The following is a 24,435-nucleotide window of genomic DNA, read 5'->3' on the forward strand; positions in this document are numbered from 1 at the left end:
GTGACGAAACCAAGTGAACACTTCATCCTTCTTTTTCAAGAAGTATATCCAAGTCTTGCGAGAATAGTCATCTGTAAAAGTGAGGTAATATAAATATCCTCCCAAGGAGTTCACAAGCATCATACCAGATATGTTTGAGTGAACCAATTGCAATATATCAGAGGTCTTGCTTAGGCTTGAGGGTAATGGTCCCCTTTTGAGCTTCCCTTCGGCACATCTCGGACATACACCTTCTTGCTCTACTTGGAACTCGGGCATCCCTGCCACCATTTGTCTTGCATTGGGTAGAGCTTTATAATGAAGGTGAACAAACCTCCGATGCCATAGTTCGGACTGAAGTGATGTGTCACAAGACATGACACCCAGCGGACTTCCTCCGACCCGATATAATGAATCGACTCGAAACCCAAGAGTGAAAGCTTCTTTAAAATTCTTTTTCCATACACGTACCTTGCCATCAATGAAGGTTACCTTGTAGCCTTTGTCTTCCATTGCCGAAACAGACACCAAGTTCCTTTTGAGATCAGGTACATATAGGACTTCTTGCAAATGGATTGTATTACCCTGATTCAATTGAAGAGTGACATTCCCTATGCCTTTCACGAGATATTTTGCGTTGTCCCCAAGAACAATTTCCAGGTTGGTCTCCTTCTCTATCAGATTAGAGAGAGCTTCTTTGAAACCAGTGAAGTGCCTTGAGGCACCACTATCAATAAGCCAATTTCCCAGTGTGTCCGGGGGAGCAGTAGTAGAGAGGGCCACTGGTAGACAATATTCATCTTGCTTATTGTTAACAACGTTAGATTCATACCTAGAGTTTCTTGCCTTCTTGAAGGGTTGTCCTCTTCCTTGATTTCCGACATTTATTTTTCCTCTGCCATTTGACCTGCCATTCCTTTGATTGCCTTGAGAGTGATTTTGGTCATCGTCATGGTGTGAGTCCCTTTTATCAGGGCACTCCCTCGCATAGTGGCCCATTTTATTGCAATTGTAACATCGTCCTTTTCTTCCACCCTTCGGTCTAGCCTTTCCTTTGGATTTAGCCCCATAATTGTTTCTTCTTTTAGCATGAGAAGAAAAGGCAGAGGGATGGCCTTTAAGTGCGGGCATTTCTTGCTCTTCCATCCTTGTCTCTTCTTGAATACATCTAGCCATCAATTCCTCAAATCCTGGGATGACATTATTGTTGAGAAGAGTAGTCCGGAATATATACCATTCAGGGGGCAGTCCTCCAAGAGTTGTGATAGTCATTTCCCTGTCAGGTTCTACTTCCCCAATAGATAGGAGATCATTCTTGATCTCGGTGATCCTTAAGAAATATGCTTGCATACTCTCATCTTTGCCCTTCTTAATTTCCTTCAGCTTATTTCTAAGGAAGAGAACTTGATTTGCATCATTAAATTTAAATAAACTCACCAGTCTATCATAGATTTCCTTGGAGGTTGTCAGCTCGGAAACATAGGCCACCAGGTGCTTGTCGATAGAGTCTCGGATGATTTTCCTTGCTTTGACTTTTCCCTTGGACCACTTGCTTTTGGCAGCAGCAGATGCATTTGATGGAGGCGCAACAACATTGCCTCTCACATGGTCCAACACTTCCTGATCTTCTAAAGTCAGATCGAGAGACATCTTCCATCCGTGATAGTCAGACTTCTCACGGAGCTTGTCTTCGGCGGGGAAGAGTGTTGAGGACCCCATAAAGTTTTTAGGATAGTTTTGTCAACCTTCTCTTCGGTGATTGCTCTTGCTCTTGCTCTTGCTTGGGCTTTGTCTTCACCTCAGCTCTGATACTATCTTCTATTATGGTATGTTCTATGCTTAGAGCAGTTTACTTCTTTTCTTCTTATTAGCCACAGATGAGCAATCACATATACATTAAGTAAAGTGTAGATAGAACATTAAATGATCAACAAAAAACAAGCCAAGACAAGAGACACAAGATGTGGCAGCTAGCTAGGGACAAACCCCAATGCGGGGAAACCCTTTGATCAAATCTTCTTTTATCTTCAATAGTTCAGCAGAGAGAAATAATACAAAATCAGAATTATGTAATTTTATATCAGCAGTAGCAAACCCTAGATCAACAAATTCAAACTTGGTCAAACGAGTTGAAATTGACCTCTAATATGCTTGGTCAATTTCTGGTCAAACAAGTTGAAATTGACCTCTAATATGCTTGGTCAATTTCTGGTCAACTAGCCTTCGAACAGCCTGAAGAAACAACCCTTGAACAACCCCAAAAACACAATCAAACTACTGTTGACTGAAGTCAACCCACTGCGCAAAACTAGGGCAGTCAACGCTGGTCAAACCTGTGGACGGATTGTCTCGATTTTTGAGCCAAAATCTGTGGCTTGCCTAGGAGAGGCAACCACACCAAAACCACACCCTTGATGAGTCAACATTTGGTCAATGCAGGTCAAAGAGACCTTCAACAACTTTTGTGTGCTCCTTTCAACGTCCTCCTTGCTCTAATGCATCCTCCTCCTTCCCATGTGTGAGCTGCTCCTTGTATAACCCAAAGCCAAGGAGAGAGAGAAGAATGAGTGAGATGAGACGATGAGAAAATGAATCAACCTCTCTTGTATCTCTTGTATTTATATGATTCACTGGGGCATGTGTGCCACACATTTAACTGCTGGCCGACCTTGACAATTTGTCAAGTAAATACAAATAAATTCATATCTCCATAAATACTTGTTGGAATCGGATGATCTTTAGATCAATCCTACACCTCTCGACAAGAGGAATCTAAGAAAAATATCAGCTGCTAGAAATGAGGTGACCCACATGGAGTTTGGCCCTAGTTGCCAATTTTAACATAAGCAATATTTTTCTCCAACAAAATAGTGATGTCCTTTAATTCTCTGTTATAATATTGATCTACATATGATAGTTCCATAGGAGTTGGCACTTACTAAAATTACCTATGGCTAATTTGTGACTCAATTTGCTTACTATTTAATTTATTATATGTTTTATTTGTGATATAAATCTGCTTTGTGCAGTCACAAACTGCAACTCTATAACTCAACAGTGTAGGAATGTCAAATGGTGAAGGTACTCTAAACACTACAAATGTGCAACAAGGGATGGGTAAACAATGTTTTTCTCCAACAAAATAGTGATGTCCTTTAATTCTTTGTTATAACGTTGATCTGCATATGACAGTTCCATAGGAGTTGGCACTTGGTAAGTGTGGGCAGGTATGTGTATGGTTAATTTATTGCTTTGTTTATTTTTTATTTAGTTTTTTCCATGGTTTATTCATGATCTCATATAAAATTTTATTTTGTGCAATGAGTGATTACAAATGTAGTGTCTAAGAAGGTTGAGTGAAGAAGACACCTTAGGAAATGTAGATGCAATGCATAGGCATAGGTATGTTTGCTATTATGAATAATTATTGTGTTTAATTTTAAAGTTTAACTTCTATAATGATTCTTTGTTTTATTATCTCTCCGCTGAAGATGTCTTGTTCCATTGATCAATAATAAGTGGTACAAAGATATACTTCTAAGTTTCAGAGTTAGAAGAATTTTCCTTTCGAACCTCTCCCATAAAAAAGGGACAACAAAAAAGGTTGATTGAGTGAAGAAGAGGCCTCAAAAATGTAGATGCAACGCATAGGTATGTTTGCTATTATGAATAATTATTGTGTTTAATTCTATATTGTTGATCAACGAATGATGATTCCATAGGAATTGGCACAAGCAGGTATGTGTATAGCTAATTCATTGCTTTATTTATTTGTTATTTAATTTCTTCCATTGTTTATTCATGATTTCACATATATATGTTTGCTATTATGAATAATTATTGTGTTTAATTCTATATTGTTGATCAACGGATGATGATTCCATAGGAATTGGCACAAGCAGGTATGTGTATAGCTAATTCATTGCTTTATTTATTCGTTATTTAATTTCTTCCATTGTTTATTCATGATTTCACATATAAGTTTATTTTGTGCAGAGTGACTATAAATGTAGTGTCCAAGAAAATTGAGTTGAGAAGATACCTTAGGCAATGTAGATGCAATACAGAGGTATGTTTGCTATTATGAATAGTTATTGAATCTAACCCTAAGGTTTAACTTTTTTAATGCTTTTATATTTTGTTGAGTTGAGAAGATACCTTAGGCAATGTAGATGCAATACAGAGGTATGTTTGCTATTATGAATAGTTATTGAATCTAACCCTAAGGTTTAACTTTTTTAATGCTTTTATATTTTGTGATGTATCTGTTGCAAATGGTTTGTTATAGAGTCCTAGAAAATTGAGTTGAGAAGATACCTTAGGCAATGTAGATGCAAAACAGAGGTATGTTTGCTATTATGAATATTTATTGAATTTAACTCTAAGGATTAACTTTTTTAATGTTGTTATATTTTGTGATGTATCTGTTGCAAATGGTTTGGTGCTCAATAATGGTTTGTTGCATTGAGCACCGATAAGTAGAAAAGAAAGTGGACAATTTGTCTTTATAAAACCATGTTCATGGGAGGTACTTATTGGTTTTGAAATATGTTTATGATTATTATCACTATCTCTATGTGTATTTCAGCTTAATTCTCCCCAATTTCTTTTCCTTGCAGCAAAGGAGATTAGCAAGGAGAGAAGATGTTGGTAAAGATGATTTTTGGTGTGGGCGCTTTCAATTTATTTTTTGTTTTTTTGTTGTGTTTGAGCATGGCCATGCTTTGTCATTCTTGCTTTCCATTGTTTTGCTTGTTTTGTTTTGCTTGTTTTTGTTTTTTTTGTTTATTTATCTTTTTCTTTATTGTTTAATTTTTATTTTATAGTTTGGTATTGGGTTGGATTTTTTTGGGTGTGGGAGAGGAAAATAAGGCAACGTGTAGAAAATGTGAAAGAGATGAGATGAAGGTTATTAATCATAACTGAAGGTAATTCACTTTACTTATATGCAATATACTTTATTTAAAATTACCTATGGCTAATTTGTGGCTCAATTTGCTTATTATTTAATTTATTATATGTTTTATTTGTGATATAAATCTGCTTTGTGTAATCACAAACTGCAACTCTATAACTCAACAGTATAGGAATGTCAAAGGGTAAAGGTACTCTACACACTACAAATGTGCACCAAGGGATGGGTAAGCAATATTTTTCTCCAACAAAATAGTGATGTCCTTTAATTCTCTGGTATAATGTTGATCTACATATGACAGTTCCATAGGAGTTGGCACTTACTAAAATTAGCTATGGCTAATTTGTGACTCAATTTGCTTACTATTTAATTTATTATATGTTTTAGTTGTGATATAAATCTGCTTTGTGTAGTCACAAACTGCAACTCTATAACTCAAGAGTGTAGGAATGTCAGATGGTGAAGGTACTCTAAACACTACAAATGTGCAACAAGGGATGGGTAAGCACTGTTTTTCTCCAACAAAATAGTGATGTCCTTTAATTCTACATTATAATGTTGATGTTATAATGTTGATTTGCATATGACAATAGTGATGTCTTTTAATTCTACATTATAATGTTGATGTTATAATGTTGATTTGCATGTGACAGTGCCATAGGAGTTGGCACTTGGTAAGTGCGGGCAGGTATGTGCATGGTTAATTTATTGCTTTGTTTATTTTTTATTTAGTTTTTTCCATGGTTTATTCATGATCTTGTATAAAATTTTATTTTGTGCAATGAGTGATTATAAATGTAGTGTCTATGAAGGTTGAGTGAAGAAGACACCTTAGGAAATGTAGATGCAATGCATAGGCATAGGTATGTTTGCTATTATGAATAATTATTGTGTTTAATTTTAAAGTTTAACTTCTATAATGATTCTTTGTTTTATTATCTCTTTGATAAGTGGTACAAAGATATACTTCTAAGTTTCAGAGTTAAAGTAGTTAGAAGAATTTTCCTTTCGTACCTCTCCCATATGATTCCATAGGAAATGGCACTGGGAGAGGCAAGCAGGTATGTGTATAGCTAATTCATTGCTTTATTAATTTGCTATTTAATTTTTTCCATTGTTTATTCATGATTTCACATATAAGTTTTTTTTGTGCAGAATGACTATAAATGTAGAGTCCAAGAAAATTGAGTTGAGAAGATACCTTAGGCAATGTAGATGCAACACAGAGGTATGTTTGCTATTATGAATAGTTATTGAATTTAACTCTAAGGTTTAACTTTTTTAATGCTTTTATATTTTGTGATGTATCTGTTGCAAATGGTTTGTTGTAGAGTCCAAGAAAATTGAGTTGAGAAGATACCTTAGGCAATGTAGATGTGAGGTATGTAGTTGAGAAGATACCTTAGGCAATGTAGATGTAAAACAGAGGTATGTTTGCTATTATGAATAGTTATTGAATTTAACTCTAAGGATTAACTTTTTTTAATGCTTTTATATTTTGTGATGTATCTGTTGCAAATGGTTTGTTGCACTGAGCACCGATAAGTAGAAAAGAAAGTGGACAACTTGTCTTTATAAAACCATGTTCATGGAAGGTACTTATTGGTTTTGAAATATGTTCATGATTATTATCACTATCTGTGTATTTCAGCCTAATTCTCCCCAATTTCTTTTCCTTGCAGCAAAGGAGATTAGCAAAGAGAGAAGATGTTGGTAAAGACGATTTTTGGTGTGGGCGTTTCAATTTTTTGTTTTTTTTTGTCTACATATTTTTGTTTGTTTGGTTGAGTTTGAGCATGGCCATGCTTTGTCATTCTTGCTTTCCATTGTTTTGTTTTTTTTTTCTCTTTTTTTTATTGTTTAATTTTTATTTTATAGTTTGGTATTGGGTTAGATTTTTTTGGGTGTGGGAGAGGAAAAAAAGGTAGCATGTAGAAAATGTGAAAGAGATGAGATGAAGATTATTAATCATAACTGAAGGTAATTCACTTTACTTATATGCAATACACTTTATTTAAAATTACCTATGGCTAATTTGTGGCTCAATTTGCTTACTATCTAATTTATTATATGTTTTATTTGTGATATAAATCTGCTTTGTGTAGTCACAAACTGCAACTCTATAACTCAACAGTATAGGAATGTCAAATGGTGAAGGTACTCTACACACTACAAATGTGCACCAAGGGATATAGGAATGTCAAATGGTGGAGGTACTCTACACACTACAAATGTGCACCAAGGGATGGGTAAGCAATATTTTTCTCCAACAAAATAGTGATGTCCTTTAATTCTCTATTATAATGTTGATCTACATATGACAGTTCCATCGGAGTTGGCACTTACTAAAATTACCTATGGCTAATTTGTGACTCAATTTGCTTACTATTTAATTTATTATATGTTTTATTTGTGATATAAATTTGCTTTGTGTAGTCACAAACTGCAACTCTATAACTCAAGAGTGTAGGAATGTCAAATGGTGAAGGTACTCTAAACACTACAAATGTGCAACCAGGGATGGGTAAGCGCTATTTTTCTCCAACAAAATAGTGTTCTTTAATTCTCTGTTATAATGTTGATTTGCATATGACAGTTCCATAGGAGTTGGCACTTGGTAAGTGCGGGCAGGTATGTGCATGGTTAATTTATTGCTTTGTTTATTTTTAATTTAGTTTTTTCCATGGTTCATTCATGATCTCGTATAAAATTTTATTTTGTGCAATGAGTGATTACAAATGTAGTGTCTAAGAAGGTTGAGTGAAGAAGACACCTTAGGAAATGTAGATGCAATGCATAAGCATAAGTATGTTGTGTCTAAGAAGGTTGAGTGAAGAAGACACCTTAAAAAATATAGATGCAATACATAGGCATAGGTATGTTTGCTATTATGAATAATTATTGTGTTTAATTTTAAAGTTTAACTTCTATAGTGATTCTTTGTTTTATTATCTCTCTGCTGAAGATGTATTGTTCCATTGATCAATAATAAGTGTTACAAAGATATACTTCTAAGTTTCAGAGTTAAAGTAAGAAGAATTTTCCTTTCGTACCTCTCCCATGAAAAGAGACAAAAAAAAAAAAAAGGTTGATTGAGTGAAGAAGAGGCCTCAAAACATGTTTGCTATTATGAATAACTTTTGTGTTTAATTCTATATTGTTGATCAACGTAGGATGATTCCATAGGAATTGGCACTGGGAGAGGCAAGCAGGCAAGCAGGTATGTGTATAGCTAATTCATTGTTTTATTTATTTGTTATTTAAATTCTTCCATTGTTTAATTATGATTTCACATATAAGTTTATTTTGTGCAGAGTGACTTTAAATGTAGAGTCCACGAAAATTGAGTTGAGAAGATACCTTAGGCAATGTAGATGCAACACAAAGGTATGTTTGCTATTATGAATAGTTATTGAATTTAACTCTAAGGTTTGACTTTTTTAATGCTTTTATATTTTGTGATGTATCCGTTGCAAATTGGTTTGTTGTAGACTCCAAGAAAATTGAGTTGAGAAGATACCTTAGGCAATGTAGATGCAACACAGAGGTATGTTTGCTGTTATGAATAGTTATTGAATTTAACTCTAAGGATTAACTTTTTTAATGCTTTTATATTTTGTGATGTATATGTTGCAAATGGTTTGTTGCATTGAGCACCGATAAGTAGAAAAGAAAGTGGACAATTTGTCTTTATAAAACCATGTTCATGGGAGGTACTTATTGGTTTTGAAATATGTTCATGATTATTATCACTATCTATTTGTATTTTAGCCTAATTCTCCCCAATTTCTTTTCCTTGCAGCAAAGGAGATTTTCAAGGAGAGAAGATTTTGGTAAAGATGATTTTTGGTGTGGGCATTTTCAATTTTTTGTTTTTTTCTACATATTTTTGTTTGTTTGGTTGAATTTGAGCATGGCCATGCTTTGTCATTCTTGCTTTCCATTGTTTTGTTTCTTTTTGTTTTTTTTTTTATTGTTTAATTTTTATTTTATAGTTTGGTATTGGGTCGGATTCTTTTTGGGTGTGGGAGAGGAAAATAAGGTAGCATGTAGAAAATGTGAAAGAGATGAGATGAAGGTTATTAATCATAACTGAAGGTAATTCACTTTACTTATTTGCAATACACTTTATTTCATAACTGATGGTAATTCACTTTACTTATTTGCAATACACTTCATTTAAAATCACTTATGGCTAATTTGTGGCTCAATTTGCTTACTATTTAATTTATTATATGATTTATTTGTGATATAAATCTACTTTGTGTAGTCACAAACTGCAACTCTATAACTCAACAGTATAGGAATATCAAATAGTGAAGGTACTCTACACACTACAAATGTGCACCAAGGGATGGGTAAGCAATATTTTTCTCCAACAAAATAGTGATGTCCTTTAATTCTTTGTCATAATGTTGATCTACATATGACAATTCTACATATGACAGTTCCATAGGAGTTGGCACTTACTAAAATTACCTATGGCTAATTTGTGACTCAATTTGCTTACTATTTAATTTATTATATGTTTTATTTGTGATATAAATCTGCTTTGTGTAGTCACAAACTGCAACTCTATAACTCAACAATGTAGAAATGTCAAATGGTGAAGGTACTCTAAACACTACAAATGTGCAACAAGGGATGGGTAAGCACTATTTTTCTCCAACAAAATAGTGATGTCCTTTAATTCTCTATTATAATGTTGATGTTGATCGGCATATCACAGTTCCATAGGAGTTGGCACTTGGTAAGTGCGGGCAGGTATGTGTATGGTTAATTTATTGCTTTGTTTATTTTTTATTTAGTTTTTTCCATGGTTTATTCATGATCTTGTATAAAATTTTATTTTGTGCAATGAGTGATTACAAATGTAGTGTCTAAGAAGGTTGAGTGAAGAAGAAACCTTAGGAAATGTAGATGCAATGCATAGGCATAGGTATGTTTGCTATTATGAATAATTATTGTATTTAATTTTAAAGTTTATTTGATTAAGTGAAGAAGAGGCCTAAAAAATGTAGATGCAATGCATAGGTATGTTTGCTATTATGAATAATTATTGTGTTTAATTCTATATTGTTGGTCAACCTATGATGATTCCATAGGATTTGATTCCATAGGATTTTGCACTGGGAGAGGCAAGCAGGTATGTGTATAGCTAATTCATTGCTTTATTTATTTGTTATTTAATTTCTTCCATTGTTTATTCATGATTTCATGTATAAGTTTATTTTGTGCAGAGTGACTATAATGTAGAGTCCAATAAAATTGAGTTGAGAAGATACCTTAGGCAATATAGATGCAACATAAAGGTATGTTTTCTATTATGAATAGTTATTGAATTTAACTCTAAGGTTTAACTTTTTTAATGCTTTTATATTTTGTATTTTGTGATGTATTTTTTTTGGTGTAGTTTCTCCTGCCACATGGATAACAAATTTTCTAGTTTTGTATAAAACAATTATCCTTTTAATGAAAAGAAAATAAACACAAACACTAAGAGAGTTCAACTTAAACATGAGAAATAAGTTGGTAAACATTAATGCGTAGTGAACTCAATGGAAAATAGCACCTACAAAAAGATGTCTTTATTGTGATAAACCAATGTATTTGGTGTGCTAAAACATTTTCTTTGCTTTGATGATGTTTTATAACAAATTTTCTAGTTTTGTATAAAACAATTATCCTTTTAATGAAAAGAAAATAAACACAAACACTAAGAGAGTTCAACTTAAACATGAGAAATAAGTTGGTAAACATTAATGCGCAGTGAACTCAATGGAAAATAGCACCTACGAAAAGATGTCTTTATTGTGATAAACCAATGTATTTGGTGTGCTAAAACATTTTCTTTGCTTTGATGATGTTTTATACTGCATTCCAGTATGGTAGCACAAATTTAGACCAAAAGATGTTTGAAACTCAATGGAAAATAGTACCTATGTTGGAAACACTGAGAGGGGGTGAATCAATGTTTCCCTAATTTTTCACAATTGGTTAGATTATCTTTTAGACATTCACTAGATCAAATAAAAAAGAAGCATCACTGCATCAATACACAATAGATTTGCTCAACAAGCTTTGGTTATGTATGGTTTACGTACAAGTTTACCAGTTGAACTGGATTGAAGTACAAGACTCCTCGAGGGTTTTACCTCCAAAGTTGGAAGGAAGCAATGCTCCTTGAATGAGTTTGGGCTCACATACCAGGGATAATGGCCCAATTACAATCAAGTTGCTGCCTCTGCTACTGCACTTCACTGCCACTGTTGTCCATTGCTACCACCACTTCTACCACTCTTGTCACTATTGCTCACTGATGCCCACTACTGTCCACTCTCACTGCCACTGACTTTGTCCACTCTTGCTGAAACTGTTGCTGCTTCTACTCCCATTGTTGTTGCTGCCCACTTTTGATTGCTGCGGTCCACGCTGTCCCCTGCTAGCACAGTTGCTATCTATAATTGCTCTCAACACTCTCACTGTTCAAACATCATTCTCAAAGAGACACTGTCATAAACATATGTCATCACATCACAATCATTACTGTCATCACAACATCATCACCATCACAATTATCACTATCATCATTGCTGTCAAGTCACAATAATCATAGATGTCATGAGTCACTGCCTCAACAATCCAAACCCTAGCTGTTGCTGTCCAATATTAGTCGTGCAACCACCACTGCTACATGCAACAAGGTCTCTGTAAGTAAATTACTGTCACTGTCAATCATTGAGGTCATTGTCAAGCACAACACTCTGCCTTGGTTAGTCAAATCAAATGTCTATACTTCCTGCAAACTTGACATGACAATCTCCTCTTGCAAACATTTATTCTGCCAATGATCTGCCATCAATCTTATGTCATATACTTCTCAAATCAACATCTATAGGTCTCACAGTTATATGATTGGTAAAACCTGATCCAACTGCAAGCTCATACTACACAAAATTCTCAAGGATACCTTCAGGATGTTGATGTACCTCTCCCATCTTTTACTTGCTGATGCCTTCAAGGTACTTCTAGTGATAAATCTGTATAGAACTTCATTGCAAATTGATCAATGAAACCATAACTATTGTATGATAGTGTCAATGACACTAACATAGAGATACTTTCAAGGGGCATTGTCATACACAACAATACATCAAGGTTATTGCTATAAGAAATGTTGCCATACACCTCACTGTCATATAGATCACAAAGTTATATCATAGTCGAGCCATGTCATATATTATTGTCACATAAGATCACCGACATTTAGTGTTGTCATCCCATCCTCCTCATTGTTAAGTTTAATGTTGCTAGTAGCCAATGCCCTTATATAATCTGTCCATATAGCACAAAAAAAATGGTTGTAAGCTGAGTTGTTGAGGCAAGAGCCATCCCTGTGGACTTAATAAATTTATAGCCCTCCTCCCAATCTGTGCCAAGGAATAGAGACCCCTATCTTGGAGCCAAATGATAAGATCCACAGGTAATGGGAAAGCCTCATAGCATCCAAACCATGGATTGATACCAAGCCCAAAGCATGATCTGTTCCCAATCTTCCAAACCTGACCATTTTCATTAGTGGGAAATGAAGAGATAACAACTTTCCAGATCAATGAACAATTGTGTGTCTATTTGATTGGTGACTAGATCCAGTCTTCAATGGAGAGAGGGTGTATGTACTTCTGAGAAACCACAATTGACTAGAGACTTGTTGAGAAGATGAGTATCTAGCCTGATATAGTAGCCAAAGCTTTTAAGAAGAGAGGTAAATGCTTTAGCCCCCAGCCCCCCAGGCCTTTGGGAGGGCAATATGGTCCCATTTGACCCAAGGGAAGGCATAGTTTTCCAACGACCCAACCCAAAGGAACTTATAGCAAATTCTCCTCATATTTGTTAAAATGCCCGTAAACTGTGACAAGAACCAACCTTCCAGTTCTAGATAGCCAACGAAGGCTCCAGTTGCTGAGTCACCTCTCCAATTTGGCTAAAATCCAATTCCAGTCTACTTTCTTATAGGAGTTTGGTTTAAGATGGAATTTGAGACACCTGAGACCACCATCCATAGCTATTAGTTCAAATGGGAATAAATTTTGAATGTATGTTAACTCTTCTGCATTTAGTTCGAAAGGAGATAACGAAGGATTCATCTGGTTAATTATCATACCTATGGTAACTTCAAAGAGGGTAAGGGCATCATTAATAATCGAGATATCTCTATGTGAACCATTACAGAAGATAAATATATCATCTACAAATAATAGATGGGTAATGTTGTAACCTGGAGCCACAAATATGCTCGCCAGTAAGCCTCTTCTTTTAAAATCCGCCAATGATCCGGTGAGATCTTCAGCAATCTAGAGAAATAGTAGTGGGGACAGTGGACAACCTTTGTCTCAGATTGTGGTCAACAGTGAAGAAAGGGGATGCTGACCCATTTATTAGAATAAAGAATGAGATTGAGGAAATACAACTCAAAGAAAGGGGATGTTGACCCATTAATTAGAATAGAGAATAAGATTGAGGAAATACAACTCATAATCCAATTGATGAAAGCTAAATCAAACCCCAAATATCCCAAATGTGTGAGGAGCAGCCAGATATATAGCTAGTTAGCCCTATCAAAGGCCTTAGGTCTCTTTTCAGTATAACCCCTTTTAAACCCTATCAAAGTCCTTAGATAGGTCTCTTTTCAGTATAACCCCTTTTAAACGACGAACCTTCATACTATGGAGCCCTTCGGGAGCCACCCCTATGGCCTCATGTATTTGTCTCCCCTGTAAAAATGCAAATTGTTCCCCAGAGATCACATTGGAGAGAGAGAGGATGGGCTTAAGCTTGTGGACAATGACTTTTGCAATAACCTTATAAATGTAGTTGAGGGATATAGGGCAAACATTGTCAAATGTGTCAGGAGAGTCCACCTTGGGGATTAGTGCGATGAATGTCGAGTTGAATCACTGATGGGTCCTACCTGTAGCTCTCAACTCCTCAACCACCCTCAGAAGATTAACACCAATGATGTCAAAAAAAACAAGAAAGAACTCAACTGACCAACTGTTCGAGCTCGGACTCTTGTCCTTCTAAAAATTGGATAAAGCGCCAAAAGTTCTTCTTTGGTGACCACTGCCATCAAATGCTTGTTATCAACTTCATATGCATAACAAGGGAAGATCATAGTTGTCCTGACGACTTCAGCAATAGAGGTACCTTGTGGAGACATGAATAGGCCATTGAAATGTGAACAACCCAAATTTGCCAGATCAAAAAAGATGAAACATAATTGTTTTCTTGATTTGTGAACAACCCAAATTCGCCAGATCAAAAAAAATGAAACATGAAACATAATCGTTTTCTTGATTTTTTAACTTCCAGATGGTATTGTCCATTCTTCTACCTTTTGTGTAGTTTTGAAAGAACTTGAGTTCTCATCCCCTGCCTCAAGCTGGACAACTCGACTTTTAAGATGCCATGTTGCCTCTTGGTCATTTAACAACTTCCTTCTATGGCCTTCCAACTCTAGCTTTGGCTACCTCCACTTCATAACCATCTCTCTCTTCCTTAGAGATGTCTTTGAGAGCCTCTTCAATAGCCTTGAGCTAAAGTGAATCTTGAGTTCTTTTGACAACCAACCACGCGATCATAGCTTGTTTGATAGTTTTGAGACTCGCTTGGAATTCTACTCTTGTAGAAGAGCTCTTCAAGGGATTGAAAACCTACCAAGCAGATTTGGCAAGTTCAATATAGGACTCATCCTTGAGCAATGTAGCATTGAGCTTGAAAGGGCTTGAGGGTTTCCTGCCATGTCTTTTAAGCTCCAAATAAATAGGTGAATGATCTGAATCTCCACCCTCACCAATCCATTGTCGAACAAGGGGCAACCTTTTGGATCCAACATTTTGGCGATTCTGGCCAAATCAGTCTTGTTCTTTCTCCATGTAGGCTTAAGTTTGGTAGGAGCAACATCAGTAAGTTGGCGAGCCCTTATATAGTAGAGAAAAAGGCCGAATTAGGATCAACATGTGCTTTCGGCCCCAACTTTCTGCAAGCCCAATAGAGAAATTAAAGTCACCACCTATAATAAGATTACTTGCTATGAGAAACGAGGAATTAGCAAGAGCCTCCCCAAAATGAATTTTGTCCTTTTGGGGACCATAAACATTTAGGAGCAGAAGATATTTGTCCGAATTTGAGCGGAAAGAATGCCCTAGAGTTGAAAGCATCCCCCAAGAGTTTTTCTCCTAGAAAGGTTTTTCTCCTACAAAATATTGTTGTCTTTTAATTCCTTGTTATATTGTCGATCAACATATGATAGAAATGTTTTTCTCCTACCAAATATTGTTGTCCTTCAATTCCGTGTTATGTTGTTGATCGACATATGATAAACATTTAGGAGCAGAAGATCTTTGTCTGAAGCAGAAGATCTTTGTCCGAATTTGAGCGGAAAGAATGCCCTAGAGTTGAAACGATCCCCCAAGAGTTTTTCTCCTACAAAATATTGTTGTCTTTTAATTCCTTGTTATATTGTCGATCGACATATGATAGAAATGCTTTTCTCCTACAAAATATTGTTGTCCTTTAATTCCGTGTTATATTGTTGATCGACATATGATGATTCCATAGGAGTTGGCACTAGGCAAGGGCAGATAGGTATGTGTATAGCTAATTCATTGCTTTGCTTATTTGTTATTTAGTTTCTTCCATCGTTTATTCATGAGCTCACATATAAGTTTACTTTGTGTAGTGAGTGATTATAAATGTCGAGTCTAAGAAAGTTGATACTTTGTGTGGTGAGTGATTATAAATTTGGAGTCTAAGGAAGTTGAGTTGCCACGAGCTCACATATAAGTTTATTTTGTGTAGTGAGTGATTATAAATGCCTCTAAGGAAGTTGATACTTTGTGTGGTGAGTGATTATAAATTTCGAGTCTAAGAAAGTTGAGTTGTCATGAGCTCACATGTAAGTTTATTTTGTGTAGTGAGTGATTATAAATGTCGAGTCTAAGAAAGTTGATACTTTGTGTGGTGAGTGATTATAAATTTCGAATCTAAGAAAGTTGAGTTGAGAAGATACATGTGGCAATGTAGATGCAATGCAGAGGTATGCTTGCTATTATGGATGGCTTGTTACATATAAATGTAGAATCTAAGAAAATTGAGTTGAGAAGATACTTTAGGCAATGTAGATGCAACGTAGAGGTATGTGATTATGAAGAAAGTTGAGTTGTCATGAGCTCACATATAAGTTTATTTTGTGCAGTGAGTGATTATAAATGTTGAGTCTAAGAAAGTTGATACTTTGTGTGGTGAGTGATTATAAATTTCTAGTCTAAGAAAGTTGAGTTGAGAAGATACATGTGGCAATGTAGATGTAATGCAGAGGTATGCTTGTTATTATGGATGGCTTGTTACATATAAGTGTAGAATCTAGAAAAATTGAGTTGAGAAGATACTTTAGGCAATGTAGATGCAACGCAGAGGTATGTTTATGATTATGAATAATTATTGCCTTTAACTTTAAGGTTTAATTTCCATAACGATTCCAAAATTTTGTTATGTCTCTGGTGTGGATGGCTTGTTGCATTATTTTGCATTGAGCACCGATAAGTGGAATAGAAAATGGAAAATCCGTCTTTTAAAAAAAAATGTCAATGGGAGATACTACTTGGTTTTGAATATGTTCATGATTACAGTTACTATGTGTATTTCAACTTAATTCTCCCTAATTTCTTTTCCTTGCAGCGAAGGGGAGCACATTGTAGTAAAGATGATTTGTGGAATGAACGTTTTCATTTTTTGTCTACATATTTTAGTTTTTGTCGAGTTTGTTGAGTTTGAGCATGGCCATGCCTTGTGTTGTTTGTCATTTTTTGTCTACATATTTTAGTTTTTGTTGAGTTTGAACATGGCCATGCTTTGTGTTGTTTGTCGTGTGTGTCGTTCTTGTTTTTTTTTTTTGTTTTTGTTTGTTTGTTTGGTGTTGGTTTGGATTGTTATGTGTGAGAGAGGAAAATAAAAAAACATGTAGAGAAATTGAAAGAGATTGTTATGTGTGAGAGGAAAAGAAAACAACATGTAGAGAAATTGAAAGAGATTGTTATGTGTGAGAGGGAAAGAAAACAACATGTAGAGAAATTGAAAGAGATGGGATGGAGGTTATGCTTCATAAATAAAGGTAATTCACCTTCAAATTACCTATGGCTAATTTGGGATTCAATTTGTTTGTTATTTAATTTATTATATGTTCTATTTGTGTTCTCATGTTCAATTATATAACTCTTGCAACTCTATAACTCTACAGTATAAGAATGTAAAAATGTCAAATGGTGAAGATACCCTAGACACTACAAACGTACAACAGGGGATGGGGGATGGGTGAATGATGTTTTTCTCCTACAAGATAATGTTTCCCTTTATATCTCTGGGTGAATGATGTTTTTCTCCTACAAGATAATGTTTCCCTTTATATCTCTGTGATAATTCTCTGTTAAAATGTTGATCAACATATGATGATTCCATAAGAGTTGGCACTTGGTAAGTGCGGGCAGGTATGTGTATGGTTAATTGTTTATTTGTTATTTAGTTTTTGGTTTATATATTTGTTATTTAGTTTTTTCCATGGTTTATTCATGATCTTGTATAAAATTTTATTTTGTGCAGTGCTTGCAATGCAAAACCCTCAGGCTGTCTGATATAAATGTCCTCTTTCAGGCCCCTATGCACTCTATAACTCTACAGTATAAGAATGTAAAAATGTCAAATGGTGAAGATAACCTAGACACTACAAACGTACAACAGGGGATGGGTGAACGATGTTCCTCCCCTACAAGATAATGTTTCCTTTTATATCTCTGTTATAATGTTGATCAACATATGATGATTCCATAGGAGTTGGCACTTGGTAAGTGCGGGCAGGTGTGTGTATGGTTAATTGTTTATTTGTTATTTAGTTTTTGGTTTATTTATTTGTTATTTAGTTTTTTCCATGGTTTATTCATGATCTTGTATAAAATTTTATTTTGTGCAGTGCTTGCAATGCAAAACCCTCAGGCTGTCTGATATAAATAACTCTATAACTCTACAGTATAAGAATGTAAAAATGTCAAATGGTGAAGATAACCTAGACACTACAAACGTACAACAGGGGATGGGTGAACGATGTTCCTCTCCTACAAGATAATGTTTCCCTTTATATCTCTGTTATAATGTTGATCAACATATGATGATTCCATAGGAGTTGGCACTTGGTAAGTGCGGGCAGGTATGTGTATGGTTAATTGTTTATTTGTTATTTAGTTTTTGGTTTATTTGTTTGTTATTTAGTTTTTTCCATGGTTTGGTATGTGTATGGTTAATTGTTTATTTGTTATTTAGTTTTTGGTTTATTTATTTGTTATTTAGTTTTTTCCATGGTTTATTCATGATCTTGTATAAAATTTTATTTTGTGCAGTGCTTGCAATACAAAACCCTCAGGCTGTCTGATATAAATGTCCTCTTTCAGGCCCCATGCAATAACGCTATCTTGCGTCCCAACCTAAAGATCTGTTTCATGTCTAATCTACGATAAGTGGTACAAATATTTTTCTAGATAAGTGGTACAAATATGCTTCTAACATTCAGAGTTAAAGTAGATAGAAGAATCTGCCTTTCTAACCTCTCCCATAAAAAGGGATAACAAAATGAGCATGGAGAAGCTCGTGGATAGTCACTTTTGTTCAACCCAAGCTGCAGTTACAGTGCTCTGAAAGGTATAGCTTAAATTTTGATTTTAGGGGCAGGTGGGTTACCTTTGTTAGATTCAGAAATGGTTGGATTCTGATTTTTTACATCCAACTTTGCTACAAAACAGAGTTTATGACTGGTTTTGTTTCTCGTGCTACGTGGATAACAATTTTTCTAGTTCTGTATAAAATAATTTTTTTATTGAAAAGAAAATAAACACAAATACTAAGAGAGTTCAACTTATACATGAGAGATAAGCTGGTAAACATCAATGCAATGTGAAACTCAATGGAAAATGGCACCTACTGAAATGATCTCTTTATTGTGATAAACAAATGTATTTGGCGTGCTAAAACATTTTCTTCGCTTTGATGATGTTTTATGCTCCATTCCAGTATGGTTGGTAGCATGAATTTAGACCAAAAGATGTTTGATGTTTGTCCCACGCTGGGTACGCAGATTCAATGCATCACAATCAGTATGTACATAATTTTACAACAATTTATGAAGAGGTTGTTGAGTTAAAACGTGTCAATATCATATAATGCAATTGATTTGGCCGTTAGTCAGCTATGTTGTACACAATGACTGAGCTTGGACATATCAGAATGCATTCAAGAACTGATAAGCCCGTGGCTTAGTTTCAATGTCTAAGATTATATGTTTATTCGTCTGATCATTCAGGGAACAAGATCTCATGTTCTTCTCATTCCAAAAATAACATTGTGACATTTATGTATAAATTTTTTGTCCAACTACTTTGAACACCATCAGAATTAGCCCGACAGTCGGGAGTGATTATGACTTATAACAGTATTTTTAATGTTGCAGGGAAAAACCTCTGATATTGAAGACAATAAAGCAATCAGCTGAGCTGTTCAGTGTCTGCCACAGTGCTACCATATATGCAAATGCAGTCATGCATGCTGGAACCACTGTAGACACATTTATGAGAGAAAATCTGGTCATATGCCTTTCTTTTTTGGCTCACCTACTTACTGCATTTTTTGGGATTTATTTTAATCAGCTAGAATTCCAACTTCTAGCACATCCTCTCACCAGGAATGGCTTAGCAGAGCCACAAATTGGGCAAAGTTCAGTGCTACCGTTGGTTTAGGTATCATTCACAGGGGTCACGTTCAACAAGGTCAATCTTTGATGGCTTCTTATCTTCCTCAGAATGGTTCATTTGGGGTAGAAGCCCATATTCGGAAGGTGGAGCCTTATATGCTTTAGGGCTTATCCATGCAAACCATGGGGAAGGCATTAAAGAGTTTCTTCGTGAAAGCTTTCACAGTAAAAGTGTTGTAGTGTCCACCTAACTTTCAGCCACTGGTATCATTTGATGCATAGAACCTTGAATGAAAAATGCGTTGTTAAAATTAAATATTTGTTTTCAAAGCACTTTGACAAATTTGTGGTGATTGCAAAAGATAATTCAATATGGTGCATGTTTGACTGCTTTGGGAACTACCGATGAAGAGATTTATGAGCATGTCAAGAACGTTTTTTTCTTAGATAGTGCAGTTGTTGAAGAGGCTGCGGGCATAAGTATGGGCTGGCTTGCTTGCTTATGGTTCGAACTGCAAGTGAAAAGGCCAGTGAAGTGCTTGCATATGGACATGATACTCATCATGAAAAGATTATCAGGTATTGTTGGTTACTTTTGAACTTTGAAAAGTCTTTCACTTGAAAATACCATTCGAAGAATTATTTTTCCTTGACTAATTCTACTCAAGTTTAAACTTTCCACATGTTTTTAATATGTTTATTTGTAAACAATTGTGTACAGAGGTCTGGCCCTTGGAATAGCACTCTCTGTGGAAGAGAAGAAGAGGCTGATACACTTATAGAGCAAATGACTCGTGATTAGGATCCAATTCTACGCTATGGTGGGATGTATGCTCTGCCCTTCGCATAGAGGGGCACATCCAATAATAACAAAGCCATTCGTCGTCTATTGCACTTTGCTGTTTCCTGTTTCCGATGTTAATGATGATGTGAGAAGAACTGCGGTGCTGGCACTTGGATTTGTTTTATATTCCAAACCTTAGCAGGTTTATATGCTATCCTACAGTGTACCATGTTTTTATTATTTGATCAATTTAGACTTGATTTCTTATAACTTTTGTGCTACATCTTGATGGAGCATTTGGCTCATTATTTTAAGAATAATATCAAGGGGGTCAGTCTATTCTGTCTTGATCCTTTATGCCGGTGCTAAATCAAACTCTACAAATTTTACAGACCCCACGAATAGTTACTTTGTTGTCCGAGTCATATAATCCAAATGTCAGAAATGGAGCAGCCTTGGCAGTGGGTATCTGAGATCTCTCGTGCAGGCACAGCATTGAGGCCATTTCGCTGCTGGGACCGTTAACATCAGATGTGGTAGATTTTGTTCGTCAAGGTACTCTTATAGCCATGGCTATGTTTCTTGTTGAAACAAATGAGGCACGTGAACCTCATTGACTTAACTTCTAAATTTTGGCATTTCAACGTAGAATTATATTTATATCCTATAGAGACTGATGGTGCTATTATATCGCATTCAAAACTCCAGGTTTTCCAGGTTTTGCCGTAGTAGATCTTTTTATCATCCTCACAATGTTTTTATTTCTTACTTCAGGCCTCAACCTGAGAAGATCATTCTCGACAAACATGGAGACACCATGAGCAATTTGGGTGCAATTTTAGCTTCTGGTATTTTAGATGCAGGTGGTCGGACTCAATTATGAACTGAAGGTCCCAAAATTTGAGTTTCTTTCACAAGTGGTCGTACAACTTGTACTCAATTATGAACTGAAGGTCCCAAAATTTGAGTTTCTTTCACATGCCATGCCCTCATTATTTGAGTACCCTCATCCTACAACACCTCCAACAACAACTTGTGCAGTAAAATTGCCAACTGCTGCTTTGTCTACAGGAGCAAAGGTTAAAGCTAGAGCAAAGAAAGAAACAGATCAAGAAACTGCTCATACAAACTGCTATGAATGAGGGAAACATTTCTGGTGAAGCTGGACCCATGAAAGGCCCAAAATCTAGTGACAAGGAGGGGAAGCAATGCAGGTAATTGCCACCTGCAATTTGATTCCATATTTTTACCACTTATTTGTTCTTTTCCATTTCATAGCTATAATATCTGTCTTATTGCAACCTTATGATATGTAATGATTTTTTCTTAAATGAAAATGGTGCCATATTTTTACCACTTATTTGTTGTTTTCCATTTCATAGCTTAGCTATGATATCTCAGTCTTATTGCAACCTTATGATATGTAATGATTTTTTCTTCAGTTAAAATGGGCCTTTAGGGAATATTGTCCTAGAGATCTAGGAATGGAGTGTATCACACCATTGTTTATGGTCATGGTTGTAATGAGAAAATCAGGGTCAATTTAACACTGTTGTTTAAAGCTTTAACTTTATGATCTTACGATCTTGGGCTTCTTCTACCTTTATTCTTATTCAGGTTAATTTCATTTTTTCAGGTGGATAATGCACCTGAAAAGAAGGCTTCAAGGCTTCTTCTACCTTTATTCTTATTCAGGTTAATTTCATTTTTATTCAGGTTAATTTCATTTTTTCAGGTGGATAATGCACCTGAAAAGAAAGCTGAAGCCGATCCATATTGTGAAATTCTCTCAAATCCTGTTCGAGTTTTTCCAGCGCGGAAAAATATATAAAATTTAATGAAGAGAGTAGATATGTGCCCATTTAATTAATGCCTTCATGGTTTGTTTTACTAAGGGTCACCAAGCCATCAGAACCAGAAGTGTATTTTGACTGATTCATCACCTTCATACTAAGGGTCACCAAGCCCTCAACCAGAAGTGTATTTTCACTGATTCATCACCTTCATCATTAGCGTCATCTGGAAATTCGTCAATCCCCCAAGCACTTGCATCGGCTGTGTCTGTTGAGGATGGATAACCTTAACCACCACAATCTTTTGAATATAACAAATGATCCAATATTGACCCCCAAGCACTTGCATCGGCTGTGTCTGTTGAGGATGGATAACCTCAACCACCACAATCTTTTGAATATAACACATGATCCAACTGATTGGACATCGGCTGTGTCTGTTGAGGATGGATACCTCAACCACCACAATCTTTTGACTATAACACATGATCCAACTGATTGGACAGTTTTTTACGGGAGGGAAGAAATCGTTTATTGAAAGTATTTCGAAACGACATACCTTCCAAAAGGTCCTCTTTATTTCCATTTTTCATAATTTTTCAGAAGTCATTATGTGGCTTTGTTTAATTTTACCCATCTCTTTATCTTCTCCAAAAAGAGGCACTTAGTAATCTTGTTGGCAGAACTTATATTGTTATGATGGTCATGAATACATTTAAATACATTTGAAGTTTGTATGTGCCTCTGAAGTATGGAAGTTTGAAGTTTGTATCTGAGCAGATGAATCATAAGTTAGTCCAAAAAGAGGCACTTAATAATCTTGTGGGCAGAACTTATATTGTTATGATGGTCATGAATACATTTGAAGTTTGTATGTGACTCTGAAGTTTGGAAGTTTGTATCTGAGCAGATGAATTAGTGTGAGTTTGGACCATAATGGCACTGAATAATCTTGTTGGCAGAACTTATATTGTTATGATGGTCATGAATACATTTGAAGTTTGTATGTGCTTCTGAAGCTTATAAATTTGTATCTGAGCAGATAAATGTTGTATCTCGTCCAAAAAGAGGCACTTAATAATCTTGTTGGCACAACTTTTATATTGTTATGATGGTCATGAATACATTTGAAGTTTCTATGTGCTTCTGAAGCTTATAAATTTGTATCTGAGCAGATAAATGTTGTATCTCGTCCAAAAAGAGGCACTTAATAATCTTGTTGGCACAACTTATATTGTTATGATGGTCATGAATACATTTGAAGTTTGTATGTGCCTCTGAAGTATGGAAGTTTGTATCTGAGCACTTGAATCATAAATTAGCGTGAGTTTGGACCATAATGGCATTTAATAATCTTGTTGGCAGAACTTATATTGTTATGATGGCCATTTTGTATCTGAGCACATGAATCATAAATTAGTGTGAGTTTGGACCATAATGGCATTTAATAATCTTGTGGGCAGAACTTATATTGTTATGATGGCCATGAATACATTTGAAGTTTGTATGTACCTCTGAAGCTCAGAAACTTGTATCTGAGCAGATAAATCATAAATTAAATTATAATTTATATCGTTATGATGGTCATGAATACATTTGAAGTTTGTATTTGCCTCTGAAGCTTGGAAACTTGAAGCTCAGAAACTTGTATCTGAGCAGATAAATCATAAATTAAATTATAATTTGTATTGTTATGATGGTCATGAATACATTTGAAGTTTGTATGTACCTCTGAATTATGGAAACTTGTATCTGAGCAGATAAATCATAAATTATATTGTTATGATGAAGTATGGAAACTTGTATCTGAGCAGATAAATCATAAAGTATATTGTTATGATGGTCATGAATACATTTGAAGTTTGTATTTGCCTCTGAAGCTCAGAAACTTGTATCTAAAAAGATAAATCATAAATTAGTGTGAGTTTGGACCATAAATTTTATGGTGTCTTTTTATGTTAGACTTTTACCAACAACAATTCTCTGATATCTTTTTTCACCAACAACAATTCTCTGATATGTTAGACTTTGCCTGTATTATTTTTCACCAACAGGTCTCTGATATATTTTTTCTTTTTTTTTTCAGAGAGAAAATCCACATATGGCCGAAGCCTACAGATATTTTTTACAATACGGCCGAAGCCAGCAGAATACATATGGTCGAAGCCTACAG

At 35.2% G+C, this 24,435-nt stretch overlaps 1 pseudogene across 1 annotated transcript; it reads left to right on the top strand.

Annotated features, from left to right (window-relative positions):
- The first annotated feature begins 5,932 nt into the window (after window positions 1-5,932).
- LOC149236934 (26S proteasome non-ATPase regulatory subunit 1 homolog A-like) lies at window positions 5,933-23,326 on the top strand (annotated as a pseudogene). The gene is made up of 11 exons (XR_016245907.1): window positions 5,933-5,955; window positions 6,050-6,122; window positions 8,068-8,114; window positions 8,209-8,281; window positions 8,666-8,727; window positions 19,446-19,578; window positions 20,039-20,264; window positions 20,407-20,671; window positions 20,862-21,075; window positions 21,222-21,683; window positions 22,205-23,326. The product of XR_016245907.1 is annotated as a 26S proteasome non-ATPase regulatory subunit 1 homolog A-like (transcript).
- The last annotated feature ends 1,109 nt before the right edge of the window (window positions 23,327-24,435 follow it).

The sequence above is a fragment of the Pinus tabuliformis genome, chromosome 8 (assembly GCF_031772625.1).
Source record: "Pinus tabuliformis cultivar Carrire ecotype Pingquan chromosome 8, CPIR1, whole genome shotgun sequence".
Taxonomy (NCBI): domain Eukaryota; kingdom Viridiplantae; phylum Streptophyta; class Pinopsida; order Pinales; family Pinaceae; genus Pinus; species Pinus tabuliformis.